Source organism: Protopterus annectens, chromosome 10.part0 (genome assembly GCF_019279795.1).
Source record: "Protopterus annectens isolate FY-2018-M chromosome 10.part0, PAN1.0, whole genome shotgun sequence".
NCBI lineage: Eukaryota > Metazoa > Chordata > Ceratodontiformes > Protopteridae > Protopterus > Protopterus annectens.
This window is the reverse complement of record NC_056744.1, coordinates 149,241,387-149,266,864: the sequence shown is the minus strand read 5'-3', so window position 1 is coordinate 149,266,864 and position 25,478 is coordinate 149,241,387. Positions and strand designations below refer to the sequence as shown.

Sequence of the window (25,478 nt, the reverse complement as noted above, 5' to 3'; positions counted from 1 at the left end):
TTTTAATAGCTCCGAAATCAAAGAAGAGGAACTAGTTATTTCTCGCAATATGTGGGAAGCATTGCAACAAAATAGAAAATATATATCCTCAGCGTATAAAATGATAAAAGAGAGGAAATATAATAATCATATTCTTTTATTGAAATACTGGAAAGAGAAATTGGTATCCCTAGATGATAGTAAGATAGCAGAGGCATTTAACTTAACATTGAAATCAGTATCCCTTCAAAAACTGGTCTTTACTCAACTGATGATATTTAACAATGCGTATTATACCCATCTCACTCTTCACAAATTTGATTAAAAAAATTCACCTAAATGTCCACAGTGTTTAGATCAGACAGCGGACGTGCTACACATGTTCTGGAGTTGCAAGTGCATTTATAAATTGTGGAACTCATTAAAATTGCAGTTACAAAAAATGGGTTACCAAAACTCAACACTCACCTGGGAATTTTTGATTCCACACATCCCACCGGAGAATTTAGACAAATCAAAGAGGATCGTAATTATGAATATCAGTTTATTAATGAAATTATATATAGCCACAAATTGGTTGAACCCAGCACAGACATCGTGGCAAAAATTCAGGCTGTTAGCGATCAAGCATATTTTAGTGCATAAATTATTAATTAGTAACAACAAGAAAAGTATAAATAGTATAAAAATTTGGGGGCAAATCTTTAACATTATATTGGCTTAGAGGTTCCTATCCACTTTCTTTTAGGACATACAGTAAGTGAACAAACACAATCTTAGATTGGATAGAAGATGTAGAAACAATACAGATGGTTGGCTTGAGTTTGTTTTTAATTTTCTCTGATAGATGTTTTCGTTTTTATTTATTTATTTATTCATTTTCCTTTACTTGATTAATACGATATCTATTGTTAATGTATGATGTGGATATGTGAAATGGAACTAAACATTGGAAGCAATTTTGTACATAATGTAAATAGTGTGTAAATTGTATTATGGTTTTGAAAAACAATAAAAATGATTATCGAAAAAAAAAAAGAAAGGAGTCATCACAATGATCTAGGGAGATTCCTTCTGAATCCTCAGGAGGACCCCAGATATGAGTAGAAAGGGTAGAAAAGCATACAGGAACATTCTTGTCCAAGGAAAAGAAAAGGCATCTGTTTTCCAGACGTTCATGTATAAAGTCCTAGAGCAGAATTTTGCCAGCTGATTGTTCAGACAGGTGGCAAAAAATTTTACTGGAAAAACTCCCCACAGATGGGTCAAATCTTGGAAGACCCTCTAATCTATTTTTCATTTGTAAGGGTCTTCCTTTGTCCTGCTCACCTTGACTGCCACAGTTTTGTTCTGATGGAATGTAGAATATCTGCAACTTTGCTATAAAGCTATATATGAAGCTGACGTGGCTAGTCTGCATAGGGGGTAAGACCTGGCTCCCCCCTTGCTTGTTTATGTATCACATCACTGTGGTATTGTCTGTAACAACTTGAAGAGGACCTGGTGACCAAAAGTGCTCCACTCCCCTACTCATGCCTTACCTACCTAACCACACTCACCTACATACCCTTACCTCCCCCCCCCCCTTCTGCTCACCCCCCCTACTGCTCCAGGCTAAAGGTTACATAACCTTACCCCAGAAATAGTCAATAGTGACCTTTGTCTTTCTTTTGTTTCTTTTTCAGCTTGCTAGATCTAATAAGCAAGCCTCTAACTGCGTGGAACTCACAATATAGTCCTCTGCAAAAGTACCTCCTGCAACCCTGGACCAAGGAATCAACTAATTTACCAGAATTACAGCCGTAACATCTCTTAACATTAGTGTATGTAATGCAGCAGTGGTCTTATTGCATTAACTGCATATAACCTAGTTTACCTTTGTACTAGCGCTCCCCATTAGCATGCACACTCACAGGGACACCCCATATTGCCTTGGCCATTTTCTGCCTATACTTCCAGCTGTTCACCATTAGGTGGCAGCAGATACGCATACCTCCCAAAGTAAACAAACCCTCCCATTCTACCGCTCCTGTCTGATTCAAAAGGACCTAGCAGTTCCTCTCCCCATACTAATGGTCCAACGTTTGAGCCTGTAAGTGGATTCTAACACCCCTGCTAAAAAACTTAAATGGACTGCAGACCATACGATCCCACCTAACCTTCACTCTCTGAAGCAGCAGAGTCCCACCCAAAGTTAATTTGTGACTACATACTCACTGATAGTTTCTCGATCACCTCTCTGGGGCTCTACCAGCTCCATTCGCCCTGAGGGCTCACTCTGCTCCCCTACCCTGCCCCCATTTCCCACCCATCCCCACCAACTGTACATTTACAGATCCCCTGTCTCCTCCCACAACCTCCACTCAGGCAATCAACACCTCAATCCCCTCCACACTATAAAGAACCATAAGTAACTTAATACAGGCCTCCCTCTCCAAAATAATGTCCCCCAACTCTTTACATCGAACATTCCTATTATCCCTACTAATCTGTCTCATTTGCCTCACTTTCATTACACAACTACCACATACCTTTCGCACCCCACCCTCACAACCTAATAATGCCAACCAGATTGCCTTTACACCACCCTTCCCTTCCATAACTGACAAACTTTATTCCTCAAACACAACCTTGTTATCCAAACCCAAAGTTCTTCCTACACCTTACTCTCTACCTTCTCACCTCCAAACTCACAAAAAAAAACACACACCCTTACAAAGTCCAAACTCCCCTTCCTCTCTCAGCTGCCTAACACACATCCTCCATCAAATCTCCCTCTCACTCTCCGGCAACATACACCCCATCCCCAGACTGAATACCAAAGCAGAAACCTCTAACACCCCTCTCACTCAACCCCCCCCCACCCAAATCCCTATGTCTCATCACATTCAATGCCCAAAGCCTTCAAAATAAAATTCCCTACCTCCATGCCTGGCTGTCCTACAACCACCCTGACAAAACTGCCATTACTGAAACCTGGTTTAAACCCTTTATAAAAGACAATGGAATTCTTCCCCCAGCTACCAAATTATTCACAACGATAGACTCCACAAGAAAGGTGGTGGTGTAGCTATTATTCACAGCACCTCTCTTACCATTACCCCTTACACCAACAAGATTCCAAATTTTGCCAATGCTGAAATCACAATTGGGCTACTAAAAATCAACAACCACAAGTCCATATGCATAGGTGCCCTCTATATTCTCCCAGGGAAAAACATCGAAAGACTTGAAGACATCCTCTCCTGGTTTTCCTCCACCATCAAAACTTAAACCTATATTCTTGGTGATATGAACATTAACTGGCCCTCAATCAGCTCTCAGACCCATCTAACACCATCAACCTACTCAACTTCTCCCAACTAGTAAACTCTCCCACCAGACCAAACAAAGATGGTTCCTCAGGCAACATCATTTATTGGATCTTAACTTCCCACCCCAACCTCATCTCACGAGCTAGAACCCTCCCAGACCCTCTCATTGACCACCTCCCAGCCTTCCCTAACTGTCTCACCTCTCCCTTTCGAAAGCAACACCACTCTATCCAAACCCACAACCTCTCTTCATTCAATCCCCACATATTCTATGAATATCTAAAGCACACTGACTGGTCCCCACTAAAAATCTTACCCCTTGACAATGCAGTAACCTACTTTAATGAGTCATTCCTAAAAATTCTTAAACCAAGCCCTCCTAAGAACCAAGCACATAAAATCCAATCCCTCCCCATGGCTCTCTAAGGAAACTAAACTAAAAATGCAGCTAAGGGACAAAAAATGGAAACAATACCAGAAAAACAAATAACCCAACTCCCTACTAAAAGTTAAACAATTACAAAACTCCATAAGAAAACTTAAAACAAAAGATTGCAAAGCCTACTACTACAAAATCCATCTGAGCACCCATCTAATCCAAAAAAATGTTGGGACTCCACCCCCCCCTCCTACACCCGGGAAATAAAGAAAACCCCTGCCCCAACTCCAACCTCACAAACATTGAAACTGCCACTCACTCAGTTCAACACCTTCTTTGTGGAATGCATAGCTAATCTCACCTTCACCTTCCCCTACTTCCCCTCCACCAAAACCTTCCAACCCCCCTCATCCTCCCACCCACACCTCTCCCACCCCTACTTTCAAACTAAAACCCATCCCCACAAATAAAATAAAACTGCTACTCCTCAAACTCAAACCCTGCCACAATGCACCCGATAACTTACCACCAGCCTTCCTCAAACTATCGGCAGACAGCATAGCCTTTCCCATTTCCATCTTAATAAATAGATACATCCAGGAATCCTATGTCCCATCTATCTGGTGCCAAGCTTACATCATCCCATTCCATAAGGGTGGCAAAACCACTGACACCACAAATTTCAGACCTATTGCCATCCTCTCCCACCTTTCCAAAAAATTAGAAAAAAGCTATTCACTCACAACTAATGCCATACCTCACACAAAACAATCTGCTTACCCTCACTCAACACAGCTTCCACTCTGGTCACAGTACTATGACTGCTCTCCTTTCCTTTCTTGAAACTATTAACCTAGCATGGGACTCTGGTAAACATCTCTACCTTGTTTCTTGACCTGTCTAAAGCTTATGATGCCATCTCCCACCCCCACTCCTATCTCAACTCTCCTCTCTCTGCCTCTCTTCCCTGCACCATAGCCTGATTCTCCAGCTACCTCTCTGAATGTCAACAGGCTGTACAATGGAAAACCTTAAACTCTCCCTTCCTACCAATCCCCACCGGAATACCCCAAGGTTCTGTACTTGGACCCCTCCTCTTCAATATATTTATCAACAGCTTCCACCACACCATCCCTGAATCCACCCTCATACAGTACACAGATGACTCAATAATCATCTACTCAGCTTACTCCCCCTCTGAACTTCTCTTAAAAACTCAATCTGCCTTCTCTAAAACTGAAACCTGGATGCAAAACAACCACTTGGCCCTAAAAACTACCAAAACTGAACTGATGATCTTCACACCTTCAAAAAAAAATCCATTGACAAACTCTTTTTCCATACTCAGCCAAACCAACACCCGACTCAAAAAAAAGATGAAAAACTAAAATTCGACATCCATATCCAATCCACCATAAAAACAATCACCAAAACTAGGACTCTTATACAGACATAACTGCTACCTCAGCCCCTCCACCAGACAAACCTTAGCCTCCTCCTACCTTCTACCCACTATTTTGTATGATGCACCTCTGTTATCCAATCTCCAGCTTGACCTGCAAGCCAAACTTGAGTCCTACTACCATAAAATAACCAAGTTGACTACCAATTCTAAATACTGTACCCACTACTGCCAATCCCTCCTCACCATGCAATGGCTCAAACTCCCCAACTACTTAAAATTCCTTCAGCTCACCAATGGCCACAAACTCATCTTCAAACCCTCCAACTGCCCTTCTCTCACTACAGCCCTTACCCCCTACACTCCTAACCACCCTCTCATATCTGGAAACCAAAACCTCCTACAAATCTACAAACCCTCATATCCCCCTGGCCAGCATCTACTATCCTGCACCATAGCTAAACTATGGAACTCCTCCCTCCCCCTTCACAATATTTCTAATCATTCCAACTTTAAATCTCACTTGTACTCACACCAGTCCTCAAAATGGGCATGTCTATGCTGTGCTCCTACATAAGCCCCCCATACCCTCTCATTTCTACCAGTTACTCTCCACACACAGTACTGGACAATTCTCCTACTGCACTTTGGATAACCGTATCTGATGGAACTCATGTCATTATATCAAATGAACTCATTTCTGTAAATTCAACCACCCACATCAACATTCCATTACTCATATTTCTTCTCTAAAGACCACTTTATTACCCACTCTGTACTATGCTATCAGCCTATCCTAACATTTAAATTATACTGCTCTACTTATTTTTTATGCTGCATTATGCAGTTCTTTGTATGTAAGTATGTAATTATAATGATTTTTTGATTAATTATGATGAATGTTTCTGTCTGTAACATGTTGTTGGAGCTTTTCTCCCCGAGTCTCCACTGAAAACAGCCTCTTCTTGACCCAGTGGACTTCCCCAGTCATCAAACTGAAAATAAAAATAAATAAATAAATAAAAGAAAGATGAGAAGACCTCTCAGCTGTACTGAATACCTCATTATTTACCAGTTTTGAGGTGAAAATATTGGGGTCCACGAATTCCCAATTGGCCCCTTTAATTTCCAGATTTCCCGGTCTTTGTGCATGTGTGTGTGTGTGTGTGTGTGTGTGTGTGTGTCTGAATTTTTGCTGATGTCATCACTTGCAGGGCATACGTGATGCTATCAGCATTGTGAGCAGGCTGCCAGCCTGTCAGAATACAACTGGTATGAAGTTGTATATGCTGTATACATTTCTTTCAAGCACTCAAATACTACTAAAAGCATACAGAGATGGACTCTGGAGTGTTCACTTTTTAAAATGCAGTGCTTATAGAGCCAAAGAGTGAGAGTCAGAAATGTAACAGAGTTTGAAGCTGCATTGAATAAACACTTCAGATGAATGTTGTAAATGGCTAAATAATCAGGTAAACATCTTGTATGTTAATCAGACTTCATCTTTTACATAAGTTGAAATGTGAGTGAATGATGTGTGTATTCATCCTTAATGTGATACTGAGAGATATGACTTTTAGTAGGGTTTTGGGCGCAGTTTCTACCTTTAATGTGTAGTTTTGTGTGTGTTCATGTTCATAGTCCCTTTGTGAACACCGATCATTTGAGCAGAACGTCTTATAGAATATCTGCTGAGATAACTTTAGTGCAGTCATGTCCGCACTGGATAAATCTTAGTATGTGTTTCAGGCATATGTGGTGCCATTATAACTTAGCAAGATGACAGGAGTGGTACATGATGTCTTTTCATTCTGTTTTTGGGTACTGTACGGTTATACCAAAAATAATACACAAATTCTGAAATATATTGTTACATGGTACGTGGTGCTGCAGAGAAAACTGAAGTTTTTTTTGCCAAAGTGTTTGGGTCTTATTTCCCCTTCTTTCAGAACTCTTCCAAGACCCAGATCAGTTGCAGGGAAACGAGAGTTTAAAGAGGACAAGAAAAGCTGAGGGAAGCAATTCGCTGGTAATGGGAGGGCAACAGTGGCAGAAAGCTGCAATATGTCCTGTTAATGTTCAGCCCAATTAATTGAACTCTAAACGAGCTACCTCCTGTGTCATGAATACATTAGTGCCTCTGATGAGGTTGTCTTAGGGGACTCTGGGACTACGCTACCCAGTGTCATCACAAATTACCAAGAGAAATTGCTTGCAGCTCACAATCACATCTGCTGTTGGGTTTGGCAAGACCTAATGCTCTAAGACTTTTTGTTCTTACTCTTTGCTTTGATTTTTTTTTTAATTGCAGTTGGCTGCATTTTTTACTTTTGAGAGATAGCATGCAGTCAGAGCTGAGCTTGCTTTTCCTAGTAAAGAAGTGTTGATTAGTCTTATGGTACACTAAGGTGGTCTTATGGTGCTCTAAGGTGGTACTTTTCTGATGGCAAAAACTTGAGTCTGCGGCCATACAAGAACGAGATGCTTCAGGATTTAAGCACCACCGATGTCTTCTTTTCACCTTGTTCACAGTACAGAAGTTTACGTTTGTATCAAGAGTTGACATTTCTAGCAACGCATGCAGTGAAGTGAAGGCGTTTGCACAGACATGCGTTTACATTTATGTTGCAGTTAACTTTTTAGTTTGTGAATCAGTGTCTGTCACTGTTGTAAGCTTTGTCTGCTCCTGTGCAATGTGCTTGGTCTAATAAAGGTGCTTTTGCTGGGTTGTGATTGATGTCTGAAGTAAGCTATTTTAAAACGTGCAATAATTTAAGATGAATTGTTTGCATTCTTACCCAAACAACAGCATTTTTGAAGCCCCCACCCTACCATTATCACACCCTTTAGGCTCCTTGTGCACTTTTACAATATAAAATTACTTTTTGCTTGAACATTTAACGTACTAAATCTAAATAGATTACAACATGTTCATCAGCTTACACAAGTTACACACCATGAGCCTGTCTTTTTTTGAGGGAGGGGGGGCTATATCCTGTTTATTAATAAGTAAACATTTCTAAATTTTTTTATGTTCAGAAAACTTTACTTTCTCCTATTTATCCTGAAGTCAGGACACTAACAATAATGCTTAACAGTGCGTGAGCACATCTACTGTATGAGGAAATGTGGTTAAATTCTGTCTTACATGCTGGTTTTGGAATAAAACTATGGTATACTTAGTTGCAGCCTGCTTACCATTTTGGTTTTGGATGGTCCCATTTTACTTGCTTACTTCTTTTGTATTTTTAATCAGTTTCCATTCCTTTGTCCTGCACAGACATAGCGCCAGCACATCTTAATCCAATACCATAGAAGCGCTTTATGTTATTATTGTAAAATAAATAAGTAAATAAATAAATACATATTGTTAATGATCCTTAATGATCCTTAATGTATGAAGAGTTCAAAATCAGGTAGCTCATGTAGTCTAAATAGAACGCTGCCACAAATTATGTAATACATAGTTCAGTAGTCGTGTCGTGTGTAATAACTTGTATTTAGTGCAATAAGAGATAGATGCTTTGAAGCTTACTGTATTAGATTAGTTTTGCTTTATATTATGAAATAATGTTCAATACATCTAAATATATGGTAATATCTGAAGTAGTATAGCTTCATGGTCATTTTTCTTTTGAACCTCGTTACCTTACAGTAATAATTTGCACACTTCTGGTTACATTAACTTCTTTGAGTAGAATGACAATTGCTTATACTGTGTACTCTACCTTGAAAATTGTGGTCCTTTGGAAGTGTATTTGTGGAAGTCCAGTTTTCATGCTGATAGCACTGCCACAATAATTTATTTTACTATTTATTTTGCGTTATGGCATTCGTGGGTACATGTTCTCCTTCTTCTTCTTCTTCTTTCGGCTTTGCCCGGTTAGGGGTCGCCACAGCGGATCACCTGTCCGCTCATGATTGGCAGTGGAGTTTTACAGTGTCGAGTTGCCAGCCCGGCGCCCAACCTTCCACAGAAGGCACACACATGCACACACTCACACCTAGGGTCAATTTAGAGTGTCCAATCCACCTACAGCATGTCTTTGGGATGTGGGAGGAAACCGGAGCACCCGGAGGAAACCCACGCAACCACAGGGAGGACATGCGGACTCCGCACAGAAGGCACCCCAGCCGAGGATCGAACCAGAGAACCTCTTGCTGTGAGGCAGGGTACATGTTCTCCTTACTAAGGTAAAAAAATTATATATATATTAGTAGAATTTGGCTATCCATTTGTGTCTAGCTTTAAATTTTAAAATGAAGGTATAATATCATTTGACTTTTGATGATTTATGCCTTTATGTATAAAGCAGTGTGCCTGGTATTCATCAGTGGTAATGGGTTGCCTTTTCAGAAACTTTTGTCATGGTTTACTGCTCTGCAAGCATCAAATCTTCATTTGAAAAAAAAAAGTGAGGGTTACACCTGCAAAGGAAAGAAAGTTTTCCATGAACATTTGTATTCAAATGGGAAATTAATTCTGGAACATAGTCTGATCAAGTTTTTGGTTTATGTGTAGGCATTACAGGAGCTTCCACAGCATATAAAATAGTGAATGGTACATTTATTTATTTAAAATGATGTATCCATTTGTTTATGTAAATAAATAAATTAACCATAGTAACTAGGGCAGACATACTGAATTAATGCGTGATGCCTGTATCTGATTATTCTGTAGCCTCAGTATGGTCCAGTGAAATGAGTGAGCAGATCAGAAATAGATAAAATACAGTACTGACAACTTTACAATGAGTTATTCATACAGAACTTTTGTAATGTTTACAGTAAAGTATCAGTGGAGATCTGCAGAGTATATAGACAGATATGATTTTGGATAAGAAGTAGAACTTTTGGTCTGGAACATTTATTGTCTATAAAAACCTGTCTACATTCCTTGTTCTGTTTGGCCAATGAAAGGTAACAAAACTCAAATTTCTAGTCTCCTATAGACACTCACATCTTCAACAACACAGCACAGCACAACATGCATCAGCTGGTCCAACTCTAATAAGTCTGAAGGTTTTCTTTTCAATATACCAATGCATGGTACCTTATGCCAAAGAACACTTAAAATGCATTAAACAATGATACTTGAAATGCTGTGCAGTCTGTATACATATACAAGACAAAGTATGCATTTTATCTTAAAAAGCATAAGCAAAGTATAACTAGTAAAACATTTTAGTAAATGAATACTTAAGAAGTGCAACAGTACATTACAATTAATTGTTTATAGATGGCATCTACAGTTAAAATGCACGACTGGCAAGTTTGCAGATTATTAGCTTTGTTACATTCTTGTCTTTCAACATAATCAGTTGTATGTTCCTTTGTAAGACATACATTGTTAAATATTCAGTTATATTGGTATACGCTGGTTTGGGGGTTTTATTTAAGTTATATTGGTTTACTTTAAACATTTCATTATTTTACTTACATTCATGATATGTGTCTACTTGCATATGTTTCTACTTGTGCCTGCTTTGCTCTCCCACTGTATATTTCATTTCTGCATTCTAAAAATGTTTCTGTACATTTCAGTCAACCAGACTCACATAAAAACTGTTAGCGTAATTTGGATATTAGTGGAAATAATGGTTTTCATAAGGTTCAGTTTTATGTCGGTGTGTCAGTCAGCATCCAATCAACATTGGGGTGCTGTGCAAGAAAATTGTAGGAATTTTGTGTTAATATAGTAATCTAGGATTTCATCTGCAGTCAAAGCAGGATGAAAAGATATTTTGCCATAAAAAGCAATATGTCACAAACAATTGGTACCTCTTCCCACCTTGCTTAGTCTTATGACATTAAACGTATAATACTACTGCCATTTATTTTTTAAACTTTGTACATTTTGAACTACTATGTTAAATAGGTCTAGTCAGTGTCTGTGTTACTTTTTTCTTCTTTAACTGACGTTCAATGTTTACTTGTCCTAGTGTTAACATTTAAATTAACTTTCTGTTTGAGCATCATTCGGAAGTTTGTTTTGTCTCAGGAAAACATTCTTTTCTAGTCTACCCCACTGACAGATCAGCATCTGTCATGCATTCGAATGACCAGGGTATAGGGGCTTATAAAGGTGGGAGTACTTGTTTGTCATATGTGTGGACGAGGCATTTGCTCTTGTTCCATAGAATGTAAGTATATTAGACACTATTAAGGGCTCTTTACATTTGTATAGGAATATGATTTTCGGCTAAGTGGTTTTCACAAGTTTGTATGAATTTAAGAACATCACAGTTGTCATTTCTCTGATTTCTTTCATTCTCTACAGCATTAAGTTAAGTTAAGTTTTTTTTCTCACCAGTATTTGGACAAAGTGAACATGGCATCTGTTTATGAGCAGGCAGTTTTATTTATACAGCTTTGCAGTTTACCTTTTGTAAGTCACATAAGATGGCTGGTTATATAAGAGTTGGCGTGTCATGATGTTTGCAGTTTCCAGCATCTACATAATGTTGTCTATGTCTCCACCATACTGCTTAGCGCAAGAAATATGGGCATAGCCAAAATAATGGGGGGAAGGCAAAGGCCTAAAATAGGGGCAGAGTTTGAATATTGCTCTTGTAAACTTAGAAAGTTAATAGAATAACAGGTTTTGCATCAGTGTGGATTTTTTGAAAGATAACAAGTCTGAAACTCAAATGTGTTTCACTATTTAGAGACTTCAGTCCTCAGTGAGTTGCCAGAAAACCACAAATGTTATGAGGAGTAAACAAAAAGTATGAGATAAAAATCTGGACATTCTGCAAAAATCTGGACAGTTGAAAGGTATGGTCTCCACTAGGATGTACATCAGGGATGGAGTGGTTTGTTATACACAACAGTGCTGTATAACAATTGGGAAAGGCTTGCTACAATTCTGAAATACAAAACATAAGGTATACACAAATATAGTGAGCTCTTATATACTGACTGGTAATGTTTAATGGATGAGAGAGGGGAATCAAATTAGTGCACCAGAGCTATTTCCTGCTTTTTCTCCCCATAGCAAGTCTTCAACACAGTCAGTTGTTTGCTTTACTAACAGAAAACACAGAAACTACCTAGTTTCAGTGCCTGGTCAGAAAGGTCCTATTCATTGAACGTACCCCTCAAGCAACGTTAAGCATCAGTACCTGATGGGTTTCCTGCATACCACAGCACTACTTGAAGAATCAACATGAATTACAGTTGATAGACACCTGTCATCACACATTGAAATCAATAGTACTAGGAACTCACATTCAGGATATTATGGACGTTGTCTGAATACATTATAATCATGCCATAACATAACCATGGTATACAAAATCAACTTAATTCAGGGGGGGTACACTTGGTATTTTATTATTAACCCAAATAAGCAAGCAAAGGAATACAGTTCCGTGATCAGTGTTAAGAATTATGTTTTCTTGCTCTGCTAGATCATTCCAGTAAATATTACAAGTACTTTATTTATACCATTTATTATGCTTAACTAGATATTCTTAGTTATGTTTTATATTTAACATCTAAGGTTTACATTTCCGAATCTTAATCTTTTGCTTTTTTGTGTTTCATAATCATATTTTGGTTGTCTGTTCTTCAGTTTGCGTTTAAAAGTTGGTATCCCACAATTCCATTGGAGTGAGCAGGGTTACATAATTATGCATGCAAGGGAGCCCGCAGGATTTTTTGCAGGGGGGTGCAAACCCAGAGCCCCACCCACATAGCTCTCCCCGCCCCCTGCCAACACAGCCCCGCCCAAGTCCACCCACCCCAAGCCCCGCCCACACAGCCATTCCATTGTCCCATTACTTGGCTATTTCTTCCCATTTGCCGTAGACACTGTTCAAATCTGTGTGCATACTGTTTTATGCTTTAGTTCTACAATGATTATAGGCAGTTGGATTTAATTTACAACTTTTATTTCAAACATTATAGCCCAAACACTGAGACATTTACTAAACCTAAACAAAGCAATAGTCTTACAATGAAAACAGACTTGGCATTAAAGGTTCTCTACTTTTGAAACTCACATTCAATGAAACAGCATTGAAACCCACATTCAAAGAAAATGCATCTGGCCAGGGCAGGTTATTTACCTTTGAACTGTTTTCAAACAATAGGCTCCTTGCACACTGTTAGGGCCATGCAAAAGTTTTGATTTACCTGATTGTATTAATTATAATATATAATTGAATTATATCCCTTAAGTAAAAGTAATCTGAATAATTCCACATTAAAGATATATGAAACTAATGAAGATGTTGCTGCTAGAAAACAACTGTATATTTCAGTGTTTCATCTACAAATTCAGTGCCTGCTGCCATCAAATAATAAAATTGCCTATGTTAAATTAAAAAAATGGTAAGCTGGTATATTGCAATAGAAAATGGATGGCAAGCTGAAAAACAGGTTCATAGTTATTAGGCATCTCATCCAAAGGAGGACATCCTCAGGACTGCAGCATACAGATGTACATGCTGTAGGAATAGAACCTCAAGCCTCTCCATTAAGATGCAAGTATTCTACTTGTGGTGCTACTAACATAGCTTTAAAACTTTATACCACAAGAGAGATACTATTTGCTAAACAAAACAGTTGCACATTGTAAATAGAATTGGCATGAGCAGCAGTGAACTTAGCTTCCCTTAAAACTCACAGTTCCTTGAAAATAAATTCCACCTGCAAACTCTAACTTGGGCATTTCACTTTCTCTATCCCTCACAAACATACCATACCCCCAAGGCCTCAACCTTAGTGCAAGAAATCTGGACAAAGCCTAAAATAAATAGGGACAGATTATAAATATGGCTCTCATAAACTTAGAAAATTGCAAGAGTAACAAGGATTTGTGTTAGTATGCATTTTTCTAAATGATATGACATCTAAAACTGAAATGTCTCATTATTTTGCGACTTCAATCCTTTTTAGGAGGAATATGGGGCAAAAATCTGGACATTCTGCAAAAACCTGGACAGCTGAGGGGTATGCTACCTCCCTCATACACACACACACACACAAAATAATTCTGGTCAGACTTGAATTAGTTCTGGGAAGGTTGCACTGAACGGCACCGTGCTTGATCTGAAGTGGGTGAAATCCTGGTAGCCAGTGATAACTGAACTGCAGCTCAGCAATGTGGAGCATTAAAGCATTTTTAGCAGAGCATTGTTTCATCACTACCTATTGTGTTTGCACATAAGCTGTAGTTATTTCAAACATTTGCCTTTTTTGATTACTACAGAGTACATTTACCCACCAGAGCTATTGTGTTTTGACTTCAGTATGGAGCTTACCTAGTTGTTGCAGGCCTTGGCTTTTAAGTAAGGTAGCAATGCTTATTTACCATATACCATTAAATCCACCCAACTAAGTGTACTAACACACAGACACTGCTGTAAGACACTGGTCTCCAATAAAATGCAATGAGCTTCTGAAAATACTGTAATCCTGTCCTTTTATTACAAATACTGTCATATGCATTTCAATACCCAAGGCTTATACATTATCTAGTTATGTAAATATTCTCTGCATGGCAACAACGAAAAGACTTTCAATGCTGGTAATTCTTTAGCAATATGCTTACTAAAGCTTACTTGCATCTTACAATCTCCGACAAGCTTACCTGATGTTCATTAAACCATGGCTACTTAAACAGAGCAACAGGGCACTGGGACAGCATGCAGTTCCTCAATAATAAGAAGCATAAATCAACAGTATAAAAATCTAATAGAAAACCAGAACATTCTGCAAAATCAAGGACAGATAAAAAGCCACGGTCGTATTTGTGATGTACCTTGGATGGGGGAATGCTCTGCACACTTGCACTGCATAACTGCTCCTTGCCTTCCTTGGACACATCCAGAGCCACTACAATGGAGGGTGGGGTGCAATAAGTATGTCATAATTTGAAATGTCTCTGACTGACAGTCTCATCATCACAAACATGGGGACAAAATGCTCCAGAACATTCTGCAAAATCAAGGACAGATAAAAAGCTATGGTCGTATTTGTGATGTACCTTGGATGGGGAAATGCTCTGCACACTTGCACTGCATAACTGCTCCTTGCCTTCCTTGGACACATCCAGAGCTACTACAATGAAGGGTGGGGTGCAATAAGTATGTCATAATTTGAAATGTCTCTGGCTGACAGTCTCATCATCACAAATATGGGGACAAAATGCTCCACACCGGAAGTATATCCCTCATTGGTGAGATCAGATCATAAACTAATCTCACTGGATATCCACATCCCGCCCCCACCCCAAACAAAAAAGACCACAGTGAAGAATTTCTCTAAAGCAAACTTCACACTACTCAAGACTGGTGTGGTATCCTTCAAGGCCCCCGAGCCAGTGGAAACCACAGCTCAAGCTGCGGAAGCCCTTACAAATGCCTTCTACGAACACCTCCAGGACTGCATGGATCAGGCAATCCCTAATAAAACCAAGACTCTTTCCACCAAGGGCAAACATCCAGTCTGGTGGACCCCAGCCATAAACAAACTTTACAATAAAGAGGAGAAAGCTGTTACATGATAGAGCAAAATCCATAAAAGAGAAGACACCTTTGATCATTATTAGTAAAACAATACGAGCACTCATAAGATCATCCAAGGCCATCTTTGAGAGAAAAATTGCCATAGATTCAAAAGACAATCATAAGGCCTTCTTCAGCTATGTTAGAAACCTGGGTGGAAACTCCCAGATATGCTCAGAATTAGTCCAAAATGATACAAAATCACTGAACCCACAGACATTGCCAACATACTGGCAGACAGGTTCAGTGCAAACTTCACCCCCCTCTCCCCCCTAAAAGGAGAGATAACTATCCCAGCGGAGTGCAGCCTCCCAGACATCTCCAATGCGCAGGTGAAAGCTGCTCTCTCTAAAGCTAAAAACACAGCATCAATGGGACGGATGGTGTCCCCAGTTGTGTGCTACACGAACTCAATGAGGAACTAAACCCGCACATAAGGCAGCTGTTTAATCTTAGCCTTACCACAGGATACGTGCCCAAGGAGTGGCGTACGGCAACTGTGGTCCCACTCCACAAAGGCGGTGCCTTTACGGACCCTGGTAATTACCACCCCATAAGCTTAACAAGCCTGGTCTGCAAAGCTATGGAGAGGATCATAATGGAACTCATAAACAAAGACATAGGGGACTTGCAGACATTGGACCCGACCCAGTTTGGCTTTGTCAAGGGCAGATTATGCCTTTTCAACTTGGTCGACTTCTTCGAAACAGTCACCAAGGCCATTGATGAGGGAAAGGCAAGTCCATACAGTCTACCTTGACCTTGCAAAAGCTTTCGACACAATACCCCACTCAGGTATTATACAGAAACTTACCAGCTTAAATGTAAACCTATATGTCACAAGATGGGTTGCAAACTGGCTAAAGGACAGAACCCACAGGGTTAGAGTAGCTGGCGCCATGTCAGACTCCAAGCCGGTCACAAGTGGTGTCCCACAGGGCTCAGTCCTTGGCCCCTGTTGTTCGGCATCTACTTCTCAGAAGTACAGGCAAACATAGGAGGACTATGGCTGACAAAGTTTGCAGATGACTGCAAACTGGGAGCCATAGTGGGAAGTACATCGGACACAGATATCCTTCAGAGGGGTCTCACGGAAACTGATAGCTGGTGCCAGAGCCATGGCCTGAAGTTAAATGCCAAAAAATGAATAGTCATACCTTCTTGGGAAAAACAAGGTAACCCCAAGCTACCATATAGGTGGCAATCCACTAAGCACAGAAGAGGTTATCAGGGACCTGGGGACCCAGGTTGACAGTGGCCTTTCTTTTGACACTCACATTGCTAAAGTGGTTAGAAAAACCTTCTACATTGCCCACCTGATCATGAAGGGATTCACATCCAGATCAAGTGAGGTCATTGTTCCCCTGTACTCTTCACTTATCAGACCAATGATAGAGTACAATGCCCCATTCGGGATGTATCTCACCCGACACCTGCAGCAATTGGAGAGACCCCAAAAGGTCCTCACCAAAAGGATAAAGGGACTCCAAAATCTGTCATATGCTGCCAGACTGAAGAAACTCCAGCTCTATTCAGTCGCATACCCTCTGCTCAGTGGTGACCTGTGCCTGACATACAAGGCCATGTCCAACCCGGAATTAATGGACATGCTCCACCTCAAAAAATCCAAATCTACCAGATCCACTAGAGCAAGCGACTTAAACCTTAGCACGGATATAAATAGGACATGCTGGAGGGATAGATTTGTCACCCAGAGACTCCCTATGTTGTGGAATAAAATCCCGGTCCATGTGAGGCAGAGCACCTCGCTGGCTCTGTTCAAGAGAAATCTTGACCGGTGGATGGGAGATCGAGGTTTACCCCTGAATCATCTCTGTGTCACTGCTGGACAGAGGCACAACAAACTAATGGGCACAGTATTTTTAACATAAGGGTGTCGTAAGCCACAAAACTCTGGGCTAGGCTTATAAATGCCTTAGGGCAGATAGCCTAGTATAAACCTATGAACCTGTGGCTCTAACACTCATACCTCTCAACTTCAGAGCAAGAAATCTGGACAAAGCCATACATAGAACTAGAAATGGGACGCAGGCCCAAAAATAAGGCCAATTTTTAAATACTGCTCTTATTAACTTAAATAGAACTGTAGTAGATCTTGCATTAGTACGAATTTTCTGAAGGGTATAAAATCTGAAACTCAAATGTAAATGTCTGCCATTATTTTCTAACTTCAAGCTTTAATGACTTGCCACTAATTTGCCAGAAAACCACAAGTTTATGAAAACGGACCAAAATGTGATGCAAAATACCTGTCAAAAGGGACACCTTTTTAGTAGTAACATTGATAACTTGAGCAGCTAACAAAATAAGAGCATCTACATGCATTTCTGAAATAAAAGTAAAGTAATCTATAACTCTGATCATTAGTTATATACAATTATAAACCCTCCACATTTTCTTCCAAACTTTCCATTTTTGAGGAGGGATTATTAGGGGAGAGCAACATTTTGAGCCAAAATTGGGGACAATTGAGAGGTTTGGATATTCCTAATCTACAGTGATTTGCACGTACCTCTCAACCTCTTAATGCAGGAAATCTGGACAAGGCCAAATATATTGGGGGAACATACAAACACTACTAAAAATTGCTCTTGTATAAACTTAAGACAGTCTTGCATTAGCATGCATTTTTCTGAAGGTTATGACGTCTGAAACTATGTGTCATTTAGTGACTTCATTCCTAAATGATTTGCTAGAAAACCACAAATTTTATGAGAAACAAACCAAAAATAAGAAGCAAATATCTATTCATTCTGCAAAGATATGGACAACTGAGAGGTATAGTTCAATCGGGGCTGTCTGAGTTCACTACCCCCCCCCCTCACAAAATCATGGTCGAATGGAGCCTCCCCCTGCAGCCATTCCAATGTTCCATTCCTTGGTTATTTTGCCCTATTTACCATAAACACTGTAATGTGCATACTGCTTTACTTCTGCGATGATTTAGGATTTCATTTGAAAGTTTTATTTTGCATTTTACAGCACATACCCTAATACATATCTGTTAAACAAAGTAATGCAGTCTTACAATGAAAATAGACTAACATTAAAACTTCTCTGCCCTTGAAACTCACATGCATTGAAACCCACATTCAAAGAAAATACATTTTACCAGTGGCAGATAAATATTAACTCTGGGCTGTCTTCAAAATCATAGGCCCCTCGAACATAACATACACATGCTCTTTGATACACCTTCCTGACTGTATTACATCATATTCCTTGTACAATACAGTACAGTTGTTAGAGGGCATTTTAAAATTATTGTTTTGAACATTTTTCCAGTAAACAATGAAACAAAAGGCATACACTACTGACAAAACTGCTCAATTCAGAACATTTCCATCATAAAAGTCTACTTAACCTTCTATAGTCCACCAGTATCAGTAAAAATATGCACAATCTCTGAAGTAGTAAAATCCACATTAAAGAAATTTGTATCTAATAAAGAGGTTGCTGCTTTATATGTCATTATTTAATCTACAAATAAAGTGCCTGTTACCCTTGAAGAATAAATTGCCTTTGTTGCATGCAATAAAAAAATAAGCTAGTAATACTGCAATAGGGAATGGATAGCAAACTGATAACAGGTTCATAGTTACTAGGTATCTTTACCAAAAGGACTGCAGCATCCACCCCCTTTACAACACAGTACAGTATCAGCAATGCATCTACCTACTGTGGGAGTAGAACCCACAGCTTTCAGCATCAAAAGCAAGGACACTATCTGTTGTGCTATTAACAATGCAAGCAGACTAAACATAAGCATCACTAAACTTTTGCTTCCCTGCAGCTCTCAGCTCGTAAAATCTACTCGACACTCAGCTGTATCTCTGAACTTTGCAGCACAAGAAATCTGGAAAAAAACAACATTTATTGGGGGGGGGAGGCCAAAAACCAGGGACACATTTTAAACATTGCTTGTATAATGTTGGAAAGTTGCTAGAATAAAATGCTGCGTTACCACCATACATTTCACTGCCACGTCTTGAACCCAGGGGGACCCTGTGCAAAACAGTCAGAGCAACATACCACTACACCAACTCAGCTGTTTTGTGAAAGAGGAAGACTGAAACTTAAATGGCTACCATTTAGTGAATTCAGTTCTCACTATAGCACAGCTGTCAACCTTTTAGCACAAAATACCTGAACAAAGCCAATAATGGGTGAATACAGGCCCAAACATTCAGTGAATTCAGTTCTCACCATAGCTCTCAACCTCTTAGCAAAGAACACCCGGACAAAGCCAGTAATGGGGGAATATAGCCCCCAAACATATTCAGTGACTTCAGTTCTTACCGTAGCTCTCAACCTTAGCACAAAATTTGGATGAAGCCAATAAATACCTGAACAAAGTCAATACTGGGTGAATACAGCCCCCAAACATATTCAGTGAATTCAGTTCTTGCCATAGCTCTCAACCTTAGCACAAAACCTGGATGAAGCCAATAATGGGGGGGGGGAATATAGTCCCAAAGACAGGGATACATTTCAAATATCCATCTTGTACACTTAAAAAATTGCTAGAATAAAAGATTTTGTTACCATGCACTTTCTGAAGAATATGAAGTCTGATATTGAAATGAGTGCCCATTTTTTAACATTTGTTAACCAGGAAAGTCTGACTTGGAAAATAAGCTAATTTTTAGCAGAGGCCCAGGGAGAAACACTCCAGACAGCCAAGAATCAAACGAGAGAACATGTAGCTGTCAGGCAACAAGGACACAAATACAGAAACCACAGATTTTATGAGGAACAGAAAAGTATGAGGAAAAGCCTGCAACATTTTTACAAATGGTGGTGGGTAGGGAATTCAGGCTCTTGCCACTTGGGCCCAAGGTACAGGGTTCAAGCCTTATTCTCTACCGACCACCATGTAACTCCTAGGGCATTACACACACACACACACACACCTCACTAAAGCGTCCCATCTTCCGTACACACACCTCACTAAAGCATCCCATCTTCCGTACACACACCTCACTGGGGGCTCAGAAGCTTACACACGGTCCTGGATGCAGCAAATCTGTATCTGGACTAGACTAGTTACAGGAAACAAGTTTAGATTTTGTTACTGAAAAGCAGCTACAACTGCACTAAAAATAATTCAAGTGCAGTGCAAGCTAGCACACTTGAGTGTGTAGCAACATTAAAGCAGATGCAGTTTAAATAAATGCAATTTATTCAAACTGTATTCTGAACTGAATTCAATTATTGTTTTTATTCAACTCTGAACAGTTAAAAGTGCCAAAAAATATATTTATCAGCTGAGAAGCACATTCAGTCAGAACACAAGGAGATTCTAGTAAAGTTGTTTTTATTTTAGTAAAGTGGAAAGGGAGAAAGGAGGAACACAAGATAATTCAAGGTTAAGAACCAAATTGGGTTGGCCTTCTCAAATGTTCTCTCTGTATTAGGTAGAATGAGCTAATGACACTAGACTAGGAGGAGTGTTCTAGATCAAATTTACAGTAGGAGTGGGCAACTGCAAAGCCACCAAGTATAAGAACATGACTAGCAATACGGAGGGAGGGTAGGAAACCATTACAGCTACTAGCTACACTATTTTAGGCAGAAAACACTACAGAAATATTTATCACAGCAGAAAAACAGCAGTGAGCCACTAAATAAAGTTTTAAACAGATTAAGGGGCAAGTAGACGGCATTAGGGTGACCATTATAAAATTCCCTGATGGCTGGTGGATGCCAGATACAATGTAATCAACTCTCATCAATTAGGGAACACATAAGTCACAGCAATTGGGCAGATAGTCAGCAGGCATAGTAAGGGGGCAAAAAAGAGGCTCTTGGTATGACTCATAATGTTACTCAGAGGAGTTTCAAGTCATCCTAGAGGATCTCACTGTGCTCCTCTTCATTTCACTGGTTCAGACAAAACTGAGTGCAACTCCCCTGCCTGTGTGCCCCTGACAAAATATGTGTTCAACTAAAGATTCATTTCTGGATCCAGAGATTAATTTCTAAGAAGATTACTACACTTGGAAATCTGAGCTACCCAGACTAAAATAATTTCGCTTTTTCTTAATATAGTGCATTAGGCCCACGAGGTCACTCAGCTCTGAAATAAATACCTCTGCCATGTTTCAAACCCAAGTCCATCACACCTGCAGCAACCCACCACACCACCCAGATCTTATAGATAGATAAATATTAGGCTAATTGTGTTTTATGCCTAGCCAATTACCCTATACAAGAATCAAACCCTGCACCTTTGGTGTATAAGGTGAGCATCTTAACCATTATGTCAGAATCCCATAGAGTCTCATAGCATCTCCTGAATTGTTATCTTGAAAAAAGAGATGGGAGGGATAACAAGTGCAAATACAATTAACCTCAAAATTTCTGTTAGCAGCAAACATTACAGATTCATTACCCAACAACTCCCTTATCTGTAGAACAAACTCCCACCCCCCTTAAAATAGTGTCATTTCTCCAATTTTAAAATGGAATTAGACTAGGGATAGGTAACTCCTGGAACCAGTGCCAAAGAAAGGCACTTGAGAATATTTGGCTTGTCATCCCACTAGGGTCTGTTCATGTCATTAACTGTCTGTAAAGAGAGTTGACAGCTTCTTGCTTTCTGCTGGTGATACACCTTCATATGCATCCCAGCATCTCACAGACCACTATGCTTCTTTGATACAGTGCTTGCTTAATATAAACATCAGATTCCTGTTGGAAATATGTGAAGCACTACGAAAGGAAAAAAAAAGGAATGGGATTATAATAGAAATACAGTGAATGACTGTAAAAGAAAAAAGTGAATAATTTCAAAACTGGCTGTAGATTAATTAAAACAGTCCCTTCTCAAAGCCCCCAAATGGGGACTATATGCCTACACTTATAGATAGATAGTACTTATAGATACTAATGCTAAGATTGACATACTTCATTGGGGGGGATACTCCAGGGTACTGCAATAGCAGACTTATTCTATATGTCCCATTGCCAACAGTTTCAGTCTCACTGTTCTGGGGATCACATTTACAGACTTTGTAAGGACAGTGCAGTGGTGTGTGTTGTCACCTTGCGACAATATGTTCTCTGGCTCAATTCTTGTCTGGAGGGCCTTCTGTGCAGAGTCTGCATATCCTCCCTGTGTTCATGTGGGTTTTCTCCCATGTTACAAAAACATGTGTCTGGAGCATTTCTTCCTGGTCCACTAAAAATTGGCTTGTCCCAAGTCAAACTTTCCCGTAAATAAATTTAAAGGCGATCACTTCAGCATTATCAGTTAGGAATACCTCAAGTTCCATTTCTATTTTACCTGTGGCTACTGCTTCCCTCTAAGTATATACTAAATATACTATATACTAAAGTTAATGTTTCACAGACGCATTATGTTTTTCTGTTACATTTAAGTGGTGAATTCTTACAACCAGTCATTCTCCAGGCTTGTCCATGTTCATCATTTCTGTACCTCATTGTGCATCAACCCATTTTTCCTTTGCTTATGCCACAAATGAAAAGGTACATTTTTCCTTCAAAACCTTTTGCAAAATTTCTGGGACTCCTATCCTACCAAAACAGACACAAAAACTCAGCAAATAGATGAAGGTGAGCTGAGCCCCTGAAAAGAGATGCAGCAATTCCCCCACCATACCTCTCAACCTCCTAGTGCAAGAAATCTGGATAAAGCCTAAAGTAATTTGGGGACAAAGGCCCAAAAATAAAGACAGATTTTAAATATTGCTCTTATAAAACTTAGAACGTTAGTAGAATAACAGGATTTGTATCAACATGCGTTTCCTGAAGGATATGAAGTCCAAAACTAAAATCTAGGTCATTATTTAGTGACTTTATTCCTCAGTGATTTTCCAGAAAACCAGAGATTTTATGAGGTACAGACCAAAATTATGAGGCAAAAATCTAGACATTCTGCAAAAATCTGGACAGTTGAGAGCTATGTACCCCACACTCGTTCCACTCCAACTATATGGTCACATAAACTCTGGGATATGGGAGCATTTAGTTTTCTCTCTCCATCTCATTTGAGTAACTTGGTCTGATTTGGCAATATACTTCTTTGGTGAATTCTTTTTGAAAGAGTAAGATTTTACTGAATTTTAATCAGCAGTCCTCTATTTTACATTTATATATTGTGAAGTATAACTCCTTGAGTCGCTCCTGTATATATTTTAGCTTAAACTGACCTCTGTATTATTGACACAGTTTGATCGACTATACAGATGGTCGACAGTTGTGCAAAAACAGATAATCCTTAGGGTTGGGGAATATGCCTTTTTCTCAGGGACTGTGTGATCTTAATGTTTAAATAAATAAGCAGCAGGGGGCATGGGGGATACAGGGGGATGCAAATACATTGTTTTTTTAGTTGCATACCTTGAGGATTAGCCTCGGGACATGCGCAGTAGACTGTCAACATTTATATGATGACATAAGCATGTCAGAATTGCAGCCATTCAATGGTTGCTAGTTAGCTCAATGTGATTTATGAGGCAAACACATAATTAATAAATGGGAGACTGTCAGATGGAGCCAGGATCACTGATAATCATCCCTCATATGGAGTTGCTAAATTCCACATGAGACTGACCTAGAAGCCTTTGTTTTCTGTTGGAAAGGCATGCAAAATAGAATACCAGATAGAGTTTCTTCTAAAACAACGGTGTCCATTCCCACAAAAATGTGTGCGTCTTTGAGAATAAATGATATTTTTAGACAAACTAACCATATTGGAAAGGATGCTATTTGCCCCATCCCCACCATACATACATACATACATACACACACACACACACACACACACACACACACACACACACACACACACACACACACACACACACACACACACCTCACTAAAGCGTCCCATCTTCCATACACACACACCTACCTTACTAAAGCTGCCTGTTTCAGCTCCACTAAAGCCGTTTCGGTTCCCGCTCGCAAGGGTCCCATCTTCCGTCCGTTCCCACTCGCTTGCAAGAGTCCCATCTACTAAGGTCCAAAACTGTCCGTTTCAGCTCCCGCGCGATGATGTCACGACTCACAACTGTTCATTTTAGTTCCCGCTCGCAAACTTCGCGCGATGATGTCAGCACACCTGCGACTGGGCTTCTTAAAGAAGAATGCCTTAAAAAAACTTTTTTTTTAAATCAAAAGATTAACTCGGCGGATTCCAGGGGGGTGCAAGTGCACCCCCTTGCACCTGCCTGCGGGCGCCCTTGTATGCATGCAAATTTTATGTTAGTCGGTGTACAGAGTTTTACCTATTTTTCATGGGGCTTGGCCAGATTTTTGATATTTCCAGGTTGAGAGGTATGGAGGTGAGTGTCTTGCTAAGAGCTAGCATCTCTTTTATATTTATGTGGTTGTGCCTGTCTTTGTTGCCCCACATACCTTGCACTTTTATACCCCTTGATACTGCTCCACAATGAAAGTCTGAGGCATCTATGGTGACTGACTACTTTGTAGCAGGAGAGAACAAGGGGGATATCTTGATTCAGGGGTATTTGGTGTCTCCACCAAGTGATTTCTCTTCTGACAAATCCCAGACCTGGAAACAAAAAATGGGTGCTGGTGCTGGGGCCAAAGAGACTTCAGATACCATTGTATCTTTCTCACATGAAGTCATGCCATGTGTGTAACAAGAATCATAGATGCCATGAAAGCCTGAATCCTGAGGTATTCCCTCGCAATGACCAAGCTCCAAGTGAAAAAGACATAAATAGATCTAAATATAGGTCTATTTTTTTCCTGTGGAACAAAAGCTCTTTGTACTGACACTGCAGGAACACAATCCTGTGTAATGGAGTCAAAAAGTTTTTTGAATGTTCTATTAGAATCCCAGCTTGTATAGGAGATCTCTCACCCAAGTGAGAGTA

The 25,478-nt window shown here is 39.7% G+C and overlaps 1 protein-coding gene across 1 annotated transcript in view; it reads right to left on the bottom strand.

Annotated features, from left to right (window-relative positions):
• Positions 1 to 24,631, bottom strand: part of ARSG (arylsulfatase G) — a 1,771,349-nt gene extending 1,746,718 nt beyond the window's left edge. Inside the window, exon 1 of the mRNA XM_044085120.1 lies at positions 24,488 to 24,631. The gene's annotated coding sequence lies outside the window, so the exon portion shown is untranslated. The remainder of the gene's footprint in view (positions 1 to 24,487) is intronic.
• Positions 24,632 to 25,478: the final 847 nt, after the last annotated feature.